Source organism: Lepidochelys kempii, chromosome 2, assembly GCF_965140265.1.
Source record: "Lepidochelys kempii isolate rLepKem1 chromosome 2, rLepKem1.hap2, whole genome shotgun sequence".
Taxonomy (NCBI): Eukaryota; Metazoa; Chordata; order Testudines; family Cheloniidae; genus Lepidochelys; species Lepidochelys kempii.
Genome location: NC_133257.1, coordinates 76338159 through 76356397, shown reverse-complemented (window position 1 = coordinate 76356397; position 18239 = coordinate 76338159).

Sequence of the window (18239 nt, the reverse complement as noted above, 5' to 3'; positions counted from 1 at the left end):
TTGAAAATCTTGAGAATCATGTCAGAAGTTGAAGAGGCCCCAATAGTCTGGTTACAAAACCTTTGATCTCTTATTAAAGTCTTGTCAATGTAAAAAGAATTCAGATGATAACTGCTGACCTTTCAGGTTGTGTCCTGCACGGTAGGCTTTCTATACTGATCCTGTCGTTTGTTGATGTAAAGCTGTCTCCATGGAACTGTCACAAAAATGAGATGGATCTCTTATAGAGCTACCACAGAAGCAAAAACTGAAAACAAATATTTATTGAAGCGTTTGTTTTTTTAGTTTAATGTCTGAAAAGTCTTAAAACTATTAATAATATTGGAATGATAGACGCATGAAGCATTTTTCTCAGTGGTAAACTTCTCTCTCTGGCTGGAGTTTTGTCAAATTTCTGTTTATCTGTAAACTTTCTGTCAATCTATAAACATCAATGCCTATTTAGATTTTGGAACCAGAAGTTTCAGTTTAATGCCACTTTCTCATCAAGTGCAGAATATGGTGTACATCTCCAGATGGCCTACACAAATGCTTTGCTATACTTCACTCACTCTTTGAATGTCAAGCATCTCTGGGATTAAGTACATCACCAATTAGCATCTTATATCCATTTGACAGAAATAATTTCTGATGATTTCATACATTTCTTCTTTGATAATTTTTACACTCTTTATATCACTCTTCTCATGTGAGAACAGGAGGTAAGGTTCTTGTTTTTCAAACATTATTCTCCCATACCACATAACATTTTGCATTGATTTAAAGTAACATTTTGGATCTTGCAATGGAAACTCTTTGGGGCAGGGACAGTCATCGTTTTGGTCTTGAACTGTGCGGAGCACACTGTCGGCACTTAACAAATGTGTAAACAATAATAACTAAACTGAATATCTCTCTCTCTCTCTCTCTCTCCTTATTGCAGAAAGTTTCCATAGCACCTCTATATGCCAGTATGTGATAGCGGGTGTGCACATTCCCACTTCACATTTTTTATACATAGAACAAGAGTGCTACTTAGTTTCTGGTTGGGTGGCCTCTTCATTAGCAATTGTCAGTCTGGCTATACATTTGGATGTGTCCATCCATCCTTCTATTGTCTCTGACCCTGATCCTGCAAGGAGAACCACATGGGCAGAGCCCTGTTCCCACACAGAGCCACACTGAAGTCAAGGGTTTGCCTGGATAGACTTCTTGGCAGGATAAGATCATATGTCTGAACAGAGGTTATAGATAGTGTATCTTTTACATTCTTCATTTCAATTAGATTTAGGACAGGAGGATTTGTACTAGGGATGAGTTTTGACAAAAATGCCCCATTTCCCTGCCAAACTAATGACTCATTTCCCTCCAAACTAGTGATTCCTTTCCCCATTGTTTCCTCCCTAAAGATGTGAAGCCCATTGTGTGCAAACCTTAATTTGTAGCATGGGATTATATAAAGGACAACGGTTGCTTTGAACCCCAGATGTTTTGCCATTTCAGTAAGTGTATGAGTCTGAGAAAGGACTTTACCATATGGATCGATGTAATCTACCAGTTTAAACTCTGTTTTGGGTGTTAGGTTGACATATAAAATGCTGATTGCTAGTTCTGATATACACATAATGGGCCAACTGCTACCTGATTTGTGCCCACATATAGTATGCACATATGAAACCCTGATTTGTACACATTAATCAAGAAGATAAGTACATAATTACCAGATTTGTGAATACCCAGAAGAAAGCCTTCATGTTCTATTTTAGTGGCTATTTTGATCTATTTTGCAAAGGTAATAATCCAGTAATCCAATGGAACAACTACTTCCAAAGGTTTAATTAAAGGCAAACTGTCAAGTAATTTAAGTCTCAGAACCTGACCCACACCAAAACTGTAATATTTCTGTTTTCCAGTCTAACCTGAAAGCAGCTGATAAATCCTAATCCTATTTTATAAACAGTTTTAAAAAAACCAAACATTGGCACAAATGGAAAATCGTAACGTTTCTTTAGCCGTTTTTAAGAGTAGTTTACTTCTTTCTTATGCTGCCATTCACTTTATGTTCACTCTGTTTGATGCCATCCTCTTTCTCTGAGTCATGCATAGCAGAAGCACTGGAAGTATTCTGGTGCATATGCATGTGTTTCTGTATGTATGCTCTCCAAAGAAACTACTGACTGGCAAGAACTAGATAATTTATGCCTCTGTCATTGCTCTGAGGTGAATTTTGTCACCATCAAGACCTAATGAAGCCACCAGCTTCAGCCCCAAATGATAAAGGCACAGCTAACAGAAAATCTTTAAAAACTGAATTTTCTAAGAAGTAGAAAGGCAGCAGACTAGCCAAAAATGAACAAATACCTAAAAGTACTAATCGAAATCAGAATCTCTAATCTGGTAAGGAATGCCTTTTAAATGTTTAGGATAAATTTTTCAGAAACTGCAATCCATAATAGTAAATGACAAAACCCCCGATCACTGTTCACATAAATACACGTTTTGGAGATCCATATTACCTAGCAGACATAGGGAACACATGCTGGCCTGTAAATAAACCCCATTTCTAGAACTCCCCAATTTCTTGTCCTGGATTTCTTGACAAGAGGTTAAATTTAACATGGACAAACCTAAACACCTGGGATGAAACCCAGGCCCCATTGAAATCATTGACAAAACTCCCACTGACTTCAATGGGGTCTAGATTTCACCGTGATCAATTTTCTGAAACACCCTCCTTTACTCACATTCTTTATTACTCTTGAAAACACAAGCTGTCCTTCCCTGTCACCCAAGACCAACCTAGACGTTGTCTCTGACTTCCACCTCTCTCTCTTGCCTCAAATATCCAGGTTGTGCCCAAATCTTGCCGAATCCATCCATCGGTTCTCCCTCTTCCACTGCATTGAGTTCAAGCTTTTTGTCCTCATCCTTACCTTAAGACCCTTCAAAATGCTACTGTTTTCTACTTGTCTGCTCTTCTCATGCCGTTGCCCCCGCATTCATCTACTCTGCCAATGATGTCATCCTCACGCACCAATTCGTCAGCTTCTCCTGCAATTATCTGCAGGGGTGAAATCCTAGCTCTATTGAAATCAAATGTCAAAACTCTCATTGACTTCAGTGGGGCTGGGATTTCACCTCAGGTTGACAAACTGTCCCTTATATTTACAATACTCTTCCTGAACTAGTCTGTAAGGCCAGTAAACCCTTCTTCAACAGCAAATGCTGCAAGTATTAAGGAGAAGTTATCTGAGGTAAAATTGGAAGGTTTTTAAGTGTGACTGTGCTCTTAACCTTCCAGACTCCTAAGAGGATATCAAGCAATGGAAAATGACAACCACACATAAAATGCTATAGTATAGACCTGAAAATGGTCATCTATCAATACGTTTTTTAACCAAGTCCTTTCTATACAATTTAGTGGGAAGGTTTACAACCTCTACAGAAGGAGTATAATAGTGTATTCCATTTGTATTGATTTTTAGGGTAACTTTTATAGAACCCTATTGGTTTCATTCATTAAATGTCATTTTAAAAAATTGAGGAAGGAAAGCAGATTTCACGAAAATATTTTTAAATATGCAGTCAAAAGAACATATCAGCCATTACTTTTTCTTATTGGGTGACATTTGTTTTCAGAAATGATTACAGCACTCTTCTAGTCTATTTACTGTAGTGAAGTAGAAGGGAAAGTATCTATTTTAATAAAGTTGAATTCATTTATTAATTTCTCCCCTCACATAATTCCATGTAACATTTGTGCTTACATAACAGTTCAGCCTCTCCTATCGCTCTGCAGCACGTTAGAACACATTACTCACCACTCAATAGAGAGTAGCTTTGTGGAGGAGCCGGAGCCGCAGCTGGTGTACAGCAGTCTCACTTCAATGAAGACAGTTTACACCAGTGGAGTATTTGCCCTATAATTTTAAACGGTCACATTAAAAAAACTACATTTACCTAAGTTTGTGAAGTAAAATCAACAAAATCCAGGTTCAAAGCCAGCACGTTTCTAGTGGGGACAAAAATTAATGCTATGATCAGGGGAAAACAGATAAGATATTTAATTAGATTTTGCTCTCATTTTATTATTTAAAAAGCAAACACACTCATGGAAGGGTGTAAAGAAGAAAATGTTTATCATTTATCTAGTCTTCTGTCTCTCAGGTAAAAATGGAAAATGGATGCATGCATATTATGTTTCTGATAGACCAGAATTGCTGGAGCAAATCAGATCTCTCAGTTAAATATGCATTAATACATTTTTAAAAATGTGTAATATTGACTATATCAGATGTAATGGCTTCTCTAGAGCCATTATGGTTCACAGTGTAACTCTTTATTTGGTATTGTATCAATCTGTAGCATGGACTGTCATGACGGTAAAACGGATATATGTTAATAACAGTATGGAAAGCAGAGTAACTGCCACATGTGTAGTAACCAGTTTTTAATTTCAACATCCTAGCCCCTGTAACAGAAATGAGGACAAAAATTTTCCTCTCTGATCTGCCCTGAGGCTCTTAAATACAGTGGGGCACCCTCATGCACATTCTGCACGCATGGCACATGCATGGAACCCCCCCATTGATTTTAATGGGTGTTCCACATATGGTATATGTAACAGAAATATGCAATGCAGACTGGAAAGAAGAAATTTGGCCTGAAAACACCCAATGGTTCAGGTCTACACTGCAGATTAAAGACCTGAATAAATCATTATATGAAATTATACCAAATGAAATTGCTTCAGAGTTATGGGTTGAGAAGTGCAAAAAGACCAGAAAACTGGTTAATCTATATTTGTTTGGTCATCATATAAAAAGATCCAATGTAATTTTAGCCAAAATGTGAAGGAAAAATATTATTTCTAGGCAAAGATCCCACATCATATTTGGCCCTGTGAACATTTTTATAAGTGATTTATAAACACCTAAACAACAGGGTTTACAGAGAAAATGTGATTGGGATACCAACAGTGTTACTATAATAATTTTGTAACCTCATATGGACATAACCCACCAACTTACTGAAGAACCCCTCTATGTAGGGGAAAACAGAGAAACTATAATGATTTTCAGATACAGTTGACAAGAGACCATTTAGTAAACTTTTATTTTTTTTTAACTAACAGTATGCAGGGATGTTGGATTCTAGGCTGCTACTAATAATCTCATCAGAATGCAAAAGCAGTGACTGTGTTATAAAACCAATGATCTGTTATATTCTGCAAGAATTTACAAAAGCCTAATGTCATTTACTACACCATGAGAACCATACTTGGAGTAAAAAAAAAAAAAACAGAATTCAAAAACTGATTACAGCTGATGAAAAAATAAACCACCAGTTAATGCCAATTTTTAAAGGTATAATGTACTTTAGGGTTAAAAAGGAACATGCTGATGTCTTCAGATTGGAAAAAAAGAACGACATTTGTGTTTGGGAATGTAGACCCCGACAAGCCATTCAGTAATGTATTCATATCAGAGCATTGCTACAAAATAAGGATCCATCAGTCTGCAGTGGATGCCAAATGTGGGCTCAGGCTGCAGGGATCTTACATAGCCTGGGAAGAGTCTATTGTTTGTTTTTTACTAGCACTTTTAACAGGAGAATGGGTACTGCATTCTTAGCAATGAGTTTTCAAAAGATTACAAAGGAAAGACTTTTTAAAATCTAGGACAAATGGAGCAAAGCCTAAAAAAATTACATGGAGGTAACTTTTAATGTACACATAGTAATAACATACTACTCATCCCTTTACACTTACAGTACAATGCGTTTTGCAAACACTACCTAATTAAGCTCCACAACACTCCTTTGAAATGCTCATGTAATTTACATGCAATTTAATACAAAAGGGGAAACTGAAGGTAAGGCCAGGTTGTGATACCTTTACTCTCAAAGAGTAGTAGCTTATTTCACAAGTAGCTCCACTGATATCAGTGGGACTATTTGTAGTTGAAGTTACTATTCAAAAAGAGTAAAAGTTTCACAACCTGGTCTTAACTGACTTGTCCAAAGTCGCGCAGCGAGTCAGCAACAGAGTGGGCAGTCGAACTCAGGGACCCAATTCCACCAACTGCATGCATGTACATTGTACTGAAGTCCAAGGGAGATGTGTGCAAAAAACTCAAGAGTATAACAGAACCCCCTGGAGTTCTGGACTCCAAGACCCACATGCAATCCCCTCGCCCAGGATGAAACCGCAAAGAGTTTTTAGAATTAGCGTGTCACTAGCAGCACAAGCTTGGAAAACCTGCAGCCCTCACTGGTGCTAGTACCAGTCTGTGATAAAAGGGTTCTGTTGATTGTATCACAGAGGTCCTAGTCCTGAAATCCTTATTCAAGAGAAATTCAGGCATTGGCTAGGCGATGGCATAAACAAATATGTCAAATTATGAATTACTTAAAGTTAAAAAGACCCAAACTCCCACCTCTATTAAAAGAACAGGAAAAAATTGCTTTCAGAAGAGAAGCTAAATGACAGAGCAGTCCCAAACTGTTATGACCCAGGAGACATCCATGCTGTGGGTTATATAATTCTTCTTTGAAATATGCTAAAGTTTTGAAGACCAAGGGCGAAATCCTGACGACAGTGAAACTAATGGCAAAATCCCATTGACTTCAATGGGTCCAGGACGTCTCCCCAAAATTCTTAGTATATTTTATAAAACCAGATTTTATCACCATCATCCTGATATGGCAAGTACACTGACAATGAAGCTGGAGAAGCTCAATGGAGCCTAATGGAAGATAAACGTCCAACAGAGTCAAACACGTGATAAAACTTGCCTAATGCTAATCTAATGCTAGTTAAAATAGTAAAGGTAGAGAATATTTCCCCAAAAGTGACTGATGGGGATAGTTAGAGACATCTCTTACCGTCCTCGCTGACTTCCTGTGGCTGTCAAAAGGAAATGAGTGGCAGCTGTGTTGGTGTCCTCTGGTATGTTCTCAGATCGGGGTGACACCTACAGTTAAAGTTGCCCAACACTTCCCATTATAAGCTCTGTTTTCAGTTACTTATAGCTTTGCCAAATTTTAATTGTTGGGGGCGGATTTTTTTTTTATGCCAAGTGTCTGTCTCAGGCTGAATTTTTGGCAAAATTTCAGCTAAAATGATTCAGCTGTTTCTGCGAATTAGGTGACAGGAAAATATGTAATTTTCCTACATTAAAAAAATTCTTACAGCCATTTGGCTGAGAAAAAACAGTTAAAACTTTCTGTAACGGTTGTTCTGCGAGAGGTGCTGCATGTGGCCTTTCCACTGTAAGGGCGTATGCACTCACTACGAAGTTGTCAGAGATTTTTTTCCTCAGCGGCACCCATTGTGGTGGCTCAAGTGGCCTCTGCTGCCACAGGCCACTGTGTGAGGGCATAAAGGGCGGAGCCACCCCGCCTCCATTCAGTTCCTTCTTACCAGAGATCAGAGGGTAGAGAGGGGAAGGAGGCCAGGCCATCGAATGGACGTGTGAAACACAACTCGAAGGACAGCAGTTACAGGAAGGTTAGTAACCACTTTGTGAAAATGGGGGGAGCTGCCGATAGGCTGAATGGAAGCACTGTAAATTGTTGCTGGATTCCATTTATCATAGATGTGAGAAACTTCCTGTGGGTCTCGTGGCTCTCCATGGGGAAGTAAGCATCTTTTCAACTTTAGGGCAGCATAACAGTCCCCTTGCACCAGGGAAAGAATAATGGAAGCTAGGGGAACCATGCAGAATTCTATTTTCCTTGGGAATTTGTTTAATACTCTTAAATCTAGGATAGATCTGAGACCGCCTTTTGCTTTCAGAATAAGCAAATAGCAGAGATAAAATCCCTTCCCCTTGAGAAACAGGAACTACTTCAATGGCTCCTGATTGAAGGAGCAGCTGGACCTCCTGCTGAGGGACAGTCTTATGAGAGTCATCACTGAAGAGGGATAGGGATGTAGAGTAGAAAGGGGGAACAGAAACAAACAGGAGGGTGTATCCCAAATCTACTGTTCTTAAGACCCACTGATCTGAGGTAATGCGGGTCCAAGCACTTTGCAAGTGGAATAAGTGATTGGCAAATATAGGGGTAGGAGCAGACGGCCCTCTGGGGACTGATCATCTGCCTTGACCAATGCATCAAAACGCTTGTTTGGACAAAGCTACTGGATGGGAGGAACCTGGGGCTGCAGAAGAGGAGGGTGCTTGTGGTCACCTTCTGTAATTTCTGCCCCTTTTTCTTGAGAGTTCTTTGACCCAGGCACAAAACCCAGATATCTGCTACAGCCAGAACTGCTTCCTTTTCATTGCCAGCATATAGATTCCAATCAACTTCAGCATCACTCTAGAATCCTTTAGGCTATGGAGCCTATCACCTCTCTCATCAGAAAAAAAGAGTAGGCCCTACAAATGGGAAATCTTGGCTGGTCTTCTTGATCTCTGGAGGGAGGCTGGATGACTGCAATCGCTAACATATTCTCATAGTTACTGAAGGTGCCATGGCTCAAGTCACTGAATCAGCTGCCTCCAACTGGCCTGAAGAGTTGTTCTGGCCACTAGCTTGCCCTCCTCCACCATTGCAGTGAATTCCTGCCTCCAGTTATCCGGTCATGTGTTATCCCACAAGGAGAAGTCATAGCAACCAAGGAGTGCCTGTTGATTTGCAGACCCACGGTAGAATAAAGTTTTCATCCCAAAAGGTCCATCTTCTTTGAGTCCTTTCCTTTGGGCATTAATGCCTGGTGTCCCTGCCTCTCCCACTAGACAGCTTTGTGGGAGGACAGAGTGCTGGCTCGATAAGAATACATGTAAGCCTGGCTACTTTGTCTTTTTTTGTGCAAGACTTAAATTCTTTACAGATGTTACATTTGCCACTCCCATTGGACTCTCCGAGGCACTTAAGGCAGCTGGGGTATAGGTCACTTACTGGCATTGATTTGCTGCATGAGCGACCTGATTTAAACCCCAGAGATTGAGGCATAGTTCCAGCACTGTTACCAGTACCGAAAACTCAATTGGTCTGTCTAAGAACTAAAATTTATACCTGACAAACCATTACATTAGAGACTATCTAAAATGCTAACTATGAGACTATGCTAAGTAAAAATGGGTATATTTTACAAGGAATGAGGAAAGGCCTTGCAGTTGCAAGGCTGTAATTGCTTCACCAACCATCATGGGCAGTAAAAAGAAACTTTTGGGGGCAAGGTTTGGGGGCAGCTCCTTTATACTTGCATTCAGTGGCACGTGGCAGCAAAAAGCACTTGAGCTGCCCCGGAGGGTACTGCTAAGGGAAAAAACTCTCTAACAATTGTTCACTGGGTGCTCACTCTCCTGCAATGGAATGGACCTGTGAAAGCACTTGAAGAAGAACCTCTAGCATCTTTATGCTATGGAGCAAGGTCTTGATGTTTGGAGAGGTAGAAGAGACGGAATGGAAGCCAGTGGTATGGTGGTGGTGTGTGTGAAAACTGAGCTCAGATAAAGACGTCTGTGTGTGGGGGAGGGTGAAATTGGGACTGACTGGACAAGGAGATTTGGACAGGGGCAGAATGTATCGGACTTGCTTGGATTAGGGGCACAAGGATCTTCGACCACTAGAGCACAATCCCCTCCAGAACCTGGATGGAACTGAGTCTCCACATTCCCCTGCTGTCAGCATGCTACACAGGCAACCTTAATTCTGGCATTTCCTAACTGTTGTGTGCTTCACTTTTCCCGTGTTACCGTTCTTTTAATGTAGGTTTTGGATGTAATTATATACCAAGTCTAACATTCTTGATGATGGCTCACTTTCCAGTACATAGCCTGCTGTATAAGGCTTTTAGGATTCCAAGACTGCAACCTCATGATTTTCAGAGGTGCTGAGCACCTGCCGCACCCATTACAACTCACTGGTCTTCGGGTTTTTGTTGAGCAAGCCAGGAAGAGTGATATTTTTTCTGGCTGACACAGGCTTTAGGCTCAGCTGTTTCCACAGTGTGTCATACTTTACACGAATAATTTTTCTAAGGGTTAGAGCACAGTGATGCTTAGAAAACAGATTCAAACCTTGCACTGATTACCAGTGTAACCAACAAGATCCCTTTCATTAAAATGTACACAAACAAATTTCCACATGCATTTTCTCTGGTTGTCTTAGCTTTGCCTTGAGCTTTCTTAAAAACAAGAAGGCTTGGGCCTTTGCATCTATCAAAACCATGTGCATGTTCTTTATTCACTTTGCAGTTCTTTCCAATTTTTTTGTCAACTCTATGCCAAGAAGAGAAAAGATTAGGGCACTCAAAGCTTTGAAAGGATGTGATTCCCCAAAGTCATATTCAAAACAGTTGTCCTAACAGCCATTTCTCCCTTCTCTACTACTTGTGTTATTTTTGTTCATTTAGTGACAAACCCAATATTAAACATTTGCTAGAGTTTTCATATCGATATTACGTTATATTGCCACTACTGAACAGTTTGGGGCTTTGTGGCCAGCTACCATGACAATAGATGCACAGCCTGGAACCAGTTTTAGTTAATTAAAGTCAATCAATCCAAACTTTGCTAACTTACTCATGTGAAACAATAGTATAATGAACCAAAGTCTGCAAGATGATTGGGAAACACAAATTATTGCACCCTGATAAATTAAATGTGACTATTACAAAACCTTCTTTCTAAATGAATACTCTGAGAGGGAATGTATGGGTGAATAAGCATAATTTAGAATAGAGAACAAAATTAAAGAATCTGTTACAACCCACGTTAGTATTTTAATTTTTCTTTAAAAGAAATAAATAACACCCCAGACTACCATGTTTATATGACAAAATGGGCATAACATCTAACACTCATTTAAAAAAAGAAATATGAAAACAAGTTGTTGTTTTTTAATTGACCTATTCTGATACGTGAGCTGAATTTTCCAAGCCACACAGCTTTTTTACATATGTAAGGAAGTGGGCTGCTCCCAAAAGGCATGGAGTTTCTCATGCTGATGTCCTGCATAACCATTCAGTTTCCAAAGCTGTATTCTCATTGACCTTTTTGGTGAGGTTGGAGCCATGTATCAACTCCCTACAGGACACAATTGTCACACACCACTTCCTTTCCAGAAAAAGATAATCTTTCTCCTCATTTTGTATGGAAAGAGTCCACCAATGTTTTAAAGCAAGGAATGGGTAGGTGAGGGGAACAACCACGCCCAGAGCAGCACTTTTCTTTTTTCCTGCTATTTTCTATTAGCTACCTAAAGGAACTACTTTTCATACTGAAAAGGTACCGTGCATAAAATCACTGCAAAACTGGTTTATACGTTTTTGTTTGAAAAATTCCATTTAATTTTTTTTTTAACAGTAATAGTCATTCCAGTGGCTTATTACTATGCTAGGGCCTGAATTTGGCCTAAGATGTTTATGATATTTCATTTACACCGTGCTCTTCATGTACGTTGCAATGGACAATAACTATAGCAAACAAATTGATTCACTTCCCCAAAGAGTTTACTGTCTGAAAACACGGTACAATATAGCATATTATAGAAACAGAATATTGACTGATTCTCAGATATGAAATACTGCATGGAGTATGTGAGATCTAGATTTTTTTTTTTAAGATGAAAGGGAAAGAGATTATTTTACCTTAATACAACCCTAAAAGATGCCTTTCAAACCTGGGTGGGTGAATTATTGTCATCTTCTATCTATTGTGAACTATTTGCAGACCCCACTACAATTTTCTAACAGTGAACAGCTAAAATATTTGTCCAGACAGACTGAGTCACATACGGTTTCTTTTGTTTCTGTTCTATTTTAAAGACCATTTTAAGTGACTTTTAAGGCTTGTGGAAAGTGCTGCAAAGTCAGCCCTGGAGAATGATGCCCCTTCCCAGATATTAGTTGCAGTAATCAATCTTGGATGTCACAAATGCTTGGATCACCAAGGTCGTGTGTGTGGTATAGGATAGGGTAAAAAATTTTGGCCAGTCACCGATAGAAGTACACATGTTTTGCCACCATGGCTATCTGTGAGGACCCAGAGCTGTGGATCAAATCTGAGAGCATATGCCCTCAATAGTGAAGAATGTTAGAGACAAATTCTTCAAAGAACTTCCCTCTCTGCCTACCTAGTCTTGTGTCCATTCTGCTTTACCCCTCTGATCTTCGTTCAGATGCTGATTTCTGCAAACTGTTGAGACAGGAAAGATGGTGCTGTTTACATTTCTTGTAAAAGGAGATATAAAAACTGTTAGCACCTCAACTGTTGTTGACCCACCTAATCTCCCAGTGGCTTCATATAGATACTGAATTAAGATGGTGAGAGGATTGAACCTTACAGGACTTTGTAGGTAAGGGCTTGGGAGCTGTCAGGGTTCCCTCCCCACTCTGAACTCTAGGGTACAGATATGAGGACCCGCATGAAAGAACCTCTAAATTTATTTCTATCAGCTTAGGTTAAAACTTCCCCAAGGCACAAATTCTTTGCCCTTGGACGGTACGCTGCCACCACCAAGCGATTTAACAAAGAATCAGGGAAAGGACCACTTGGAGTTCCTATTCCCCCAAAATATCCCCCCAAGCCCTTACACCCCCTTTCTTGGGGAGGCTTGAGAATAATATCCTAACCAATTGGTTACAAAGTGATCACAGACCCAAACCCTTGGGTCTTAGGACAATAAAGAAATCAGTCAGGTTCTTAAAGGAAGGATTTTATTTTTAAAAAAAGTAAAACTCACCTCTGTAAAATCAGGATGGAAAATAACTTTACAGGGTAACAAAAGATTCAAAAACACAGCAGAACTTCCTCTCGGCTTAGTTTCAAAGTTACAAAAAACAGGAATAAACCTCCCTCCAGCAAAGGAAAAATTCACAAGCAGAACAAAAGATAATCTAACATGCGTTGCCTAGCTTTTGCTTACAATTTGTAATACGAGAGACTTTTAGGATGGTTTATAGGAGAAGGAGTTTTCTGACCTGATGCTTCTCTGCTTCCCAAGAGAACACACCAAAACAAAGCCTTTCCCCCCACCCCCAGATTTGAAAGTATCTTCTTTCCCCGTTGGTCCTTTTGGTCAGGTGCCAACCAGGTTATTTGGGCTTCTTAACCCCTTACAGGTAAGGAGGAATTCTAGGCTACCCTTAGCTGTATGGTTATGATAGGAGTCCTCCAGGTTTTGGCTAAAATGAGGTTCCTGAGCCACTTTAATGAGATTTCATGAAGGCATTAAGGGTCCATCCTAGCAGATCCTGGGGAAGCCTTGGGGCTTATGTTGCTACATTCAGACATCAGTTGTATGAATGGAACACAACAGAAAAAGTATGTAACATAATCAACTAAACGTGAGAATGAAATATGCCTCTATTGCCCACAACAAGAAACCTAAAACTAAGTGCATCACCTATTAATTATACCTTTAAAATTGGTAGACATTTTAAAAGAAGCTCTAAAGATTATTTTATTTAACTGAAAAGGCAATGTAATTCAATGGAAGGTTCAACAAAACAGATGAACTGAAAAAACAGAGTTATCCATAATTTTATTAAAACATGAAAAATATTTACCAATTTAATTAAGGTTTCCACAAATAATAGATCAAGTTTCTTATAGAATGACATTAATAATATTTAATTAGTCCTTATTTCCTTCCCGTTATCTTATTCCTTCCCATGTTCAATTTCAACCACAACTGAAATATACATATATGAAACATGTGAAGCTAAGAAAGTATTAATTTGTTATATTTGATAAATGTACGTGCATGATGCATATAACATTATTTTCATGTCTGTTCTACTATCACTGTGTGTATTACTGTATTTTAGCATATTAGAAAAACTCCCCAGTGACATGGGGTATTATATAAAGCAATTTTCTATTGTTATAGGCAACAATGGGGAAATATCTTTTCAAGAAAAAGTGGGATACAATACCTCTTACCATAACAAATCCAATACAGAGTCATCCTATAAAAATTTAAATTAGGGAACAGAAGGGTTGGGTTACTCACGGAACCTGATTCCAGGATGAAACACCAGCAGGCCAAGCCTGGATTTAGTATGCAACACTGAGTCTAGACAATATTGTTTTGTAAACTTAGGTAGAGAACAGTTGTTGCTTTGAAAATCCCTTGGATGAGAACTGATCTGAATCCAGTTACCTTCAACAATATGTCACGGACTGAATGAGCCTTAACATGACCTTGCAAACTGAATTCTTCTAAGGAATAATAATGAGACATGCAGTCAGCCATTTTGATATGACTTCTGTACAGGGCTGGCTCTAGGATTTTGCTGCCCCAAGCTCCAAGAGCACAACTGCCCAAGCAAAAAAAAGGGTGGCCGGAATGCCGCCCCTGGAATTGTGCCGCCTGAAGCACGTTCTTGCTTTGCTGGTGCTTAGAGCTGGTCCTGCTTCTCTAGACAATTTGTCTACAGTTACACTCTGCTAACACTGCAGACCCTTCTTCCCACAACCAAATGCAATAATACTGCATAAACCAAAACCTGAAAAAATATCCCAAATTAAAAGATAGCCCAAAATATAGTAGGTCAAATTAATCTGGCACCTGCACAGACATCCACATTTGCAAAAGGCTACACTGAAACCATGGTTTCCCAACAGCCATCCCCAATGGCAGAGCATCACACTGGTATGTAAATAACACTTCCATGTCATAAATGACAGTTGACTAATTTATCTATGAGACAAAGTGAGTGAGGTAATTTTAATGGCCTGACTTCTGTTGGTGGAAGAGACAAGCTTTTGAGCGGAACAGAGCTCTTCTTCAGGTCTGGAATAAGTAATCAGAGTGTCATAGCTAAATACAAGGTGGGCAGATTGTTGAATACAGATTGTTGAACATAAGGTTAAGCATGTTGCAGGAGACCAGTTAAAGTGAAATGAGCAATTAACACCTCTGCCATCATAGGACAAAGAAGGGTTAGTAGGTTATGGATTGTGGGAATGAGCCATAAAACAAGTGTCACTGCCATGAATTTTGGTCTCTAGCAGCATGATAAATTTAAATTCCCAGGCTTAGATTCTGAAGTGGTTGTGCAGATTTCCTGTGAGCGCAAGGACGAGGAGATCTGATATGGAGGGATCGCTCTCTGAAAAGTGTTCACCCATGGGTGATAAGAGTGTTTTTGTCTCATCATTTTTCTGTGAGAGTTCATTTGAGACTGTAGGCATTGTCCAGTTTCACCCACATAATTGTTGGGGCATTTGAGCCTACTGTAGCCTCAAAAGTTCACTTCGGATCTGATCCAGTTCCATTTAAATTAATGAGAGTTGGGTCAGGCTTTTATGGTACCCATGTCATTTGTAACGATGGGAACATGGAGACTTTAAATTCAAGGCAGGAAAATGGCACCTGCAAATATGACAGTTCCCTCCATCATTTACTATTTAAAGTGCCCTTGGTGTACATAGAAGCATTTAGGCTGGGATTTTCATAAAAGCCTCAGGAAGTTAGGCACCCTTTGTGCCTTTGAAAATCTCCCCACAGAAATTTCTTGTGTATCCACTTTGTTTAGTGTTTAATAAACTAAATGCAGACCTGATATTTTACTTTAGAGCAGACACTATTAACCTTGAATTGAAAAAGTGACCTTCAACAGGCAGTAATGTTCTTCAGTAGTGAAACTGAGATTCACTATTGGTCATTTCTTCAGTCTCACCAATAGTTTGCCATCATAAACCTCAAGTCCAGTCAGTACTGTGTGTTATATAGAGAATAAACATGTAACTGTGAATTATGGAGCTGTAATTCCATTGATGGCTTCTGGTAACATCATAAACCACAAGTTTGGAATCTTGGATCTATGCCTTACATAAGTTACCTTATGCCTTACATAAGTTATCGCCCCCCCCCATGCTTACTTCATCCCTCCTTTCCTCTTGACTATTGCCAGAGAACCGCTTAGGCTGACAGCCTCATTCTCACCATGAGGACAGTTTTCCTTTAACATTCAGTTTATGATCACTGTTATAGAGGTAGTGCTGAGTTGCTTAATCTCATATTTCACAGGGATTATGTCACATCCAGGAGCCAGAAGATTTTTGTACATGAGTATACTCATGTACTCATGAGTATAACACATGCAGAAGAGGGCTTTCACAATTTACATGGATACAGAAATTCCTAGGAATTTGGCCCAGATATGGAACTCACAAAAATCGTTTCCTCTGCTCTGCTTGGTAATGTAAGACAGACAAAACAGATAAAATTTACTGATCAGCATGGTGCCTGGACTCCTGAAGAGCAAGCAGAACACTGCCCATAGCATCATTCCTGCACTCTGCCACAAGGGAGTTGTGAAAGCCTTTGCCAACAATGGTAGAGCATGAAGGAAAAGAGGTGGAGCCAGAGTAGTCACAAAAGATCATCCTAACCCCCAACACTAACTTTAAACTTCTGATCTATCTGCTGTGACTGAAGTCCCAACTTCCCAGCTGGTAACTCCCACAACGACAGAACATTAACACCCCACACAAACGGTGGTTTTTATTGAATGAAACGTATCACTACCCAGTGTTACTCATTTTTATGCTTAATTGAATAAGCATTTTCTTCTGCATACATTTCATATCTGAGGAATTTCTGTTTGTCACAAAGTCTCAGAAATCAAGAGGCCTTGCTGCTGAATTTAGCTTCAATGTGTGTCAGAATATGAAAGGTCCCTAATATAATATATACAGTACAGAAAAATACTTGGTAGGTGTCAACGGCGAGTACAGGAAGCACAAATATTCTAACATTTAGAATTTTAAAATTCTGACCTGAATATTTTTTAAATAACGAGAGCAAAATTTGTTTAAAAAATGCATCAGGCAAGGACCAATGTCACTGGCTGCTGAAGGTTCAGTATAATTTATTAGTAGTTATGATTCATTAGTGAATTGTTACTGAAATGGAATCAAAAACATCACATACTGGCTAAAAACAAAGTTCTAGAAGTGCATTTAATCCAATGACTATTAAAGTCAATGGAGGTCTTTCCACTAACTTCAGTGGGCATTGGATCCAGCCCTTAATTATTTATCCATTCTTTGTGCTAAATGCCCTCATTTCTCAGGTGGACAAACCCAGTTTTTGGTCCAGTGTCTCCTGAGGTGTCCTGCTGGCCAATCCATAAGATCAAAAGAACAAATGACAGGGAGGGATCTCCTGAGTCATCGAGTCCATTCCCCTGCTCTTGAAGGCATATAATCCCATTAATAGAATAATAAAACCATTGAAATGTAGAACCCCACTATTCCTATTGGTCAGCTGTTCCAGAACCTCGCTTAACAGTTAGAAATCTTCTTCCCACTTCCAGACTAAATTAACTCTTGGCAAGTTTATACCTAAAATACATGGTAAGTGCACACTTTGTGATGTATTAATACTTGCCTATTAAACTGATTTACTGCCTATTCCAGTTTACCCTAAATCTTTCAATAAAGCACAGGAAATGTACAAGAAATGAACTCAGAAAGAAACTATGACAAGAATGCTTTTTTTGCCTCTGTCTTCACGAACAAGGTCAGCTCCCAGACTGCTGTGCTGGGCAACACAAGATGGGGAGTAGGTGGCCAGCCCTCTGTGGAGAAAGAAGTGGTTAGGGACTATTTAGAAAAGCTGGATGTACACAAGTCCATGGGGCCGGATGCGTTGCATCCGAGAGTGCTAAAGGAGTTGGCGGCTGTGATTGCAGAGCCATTGGCCATTATCTTTGAAAACTCATGGCAATCGGGGGAAGTCCCGGATGACTGGAAAAAGGCTAATGTAGTGCCCATCTTTAAAAAAGGGAAGAAGGAGGATCCTGGGAACTACAGGCCAGTCAGCCTCACCTCAGTCCCCGGAAAAATCATGGAGCAGGTCCTCAAGGAATCAATCCTGAAGCACTTACACGAGAGGAAAGTGATCAGGAACAGTCAGCATGGATTCACTAAGGGAAGGTCATGCCTGACTAATCTAATCGCCTCCTATGATGAGATTACTGGTGCTGTGGATGAAGGGAAAGCAGTGGATGTATTGTTTCTTGACTTTAGCAAAGCTTTTGACACGGTCTCCCACAGTATTCTTGTCAGCAAGTTAAAAAAGTATGGGCTGCATGAATGCACTATAAGGTGGGTAGAAAGTTGGCTAGATTGTCGGGCTCAACGGGTAGTGATCAATGGCTTCATGTCTAGATGGCAGCCGGTATCAAGTGGAGTGCCCCAAGGGTCAGTCCTGGGGCTGGTTTTCTTCAATATCTTCATAAATGATCTGGAGGATGGTGTGGATTGCACTCTCAGCAAATTTGCGGATGATACTAA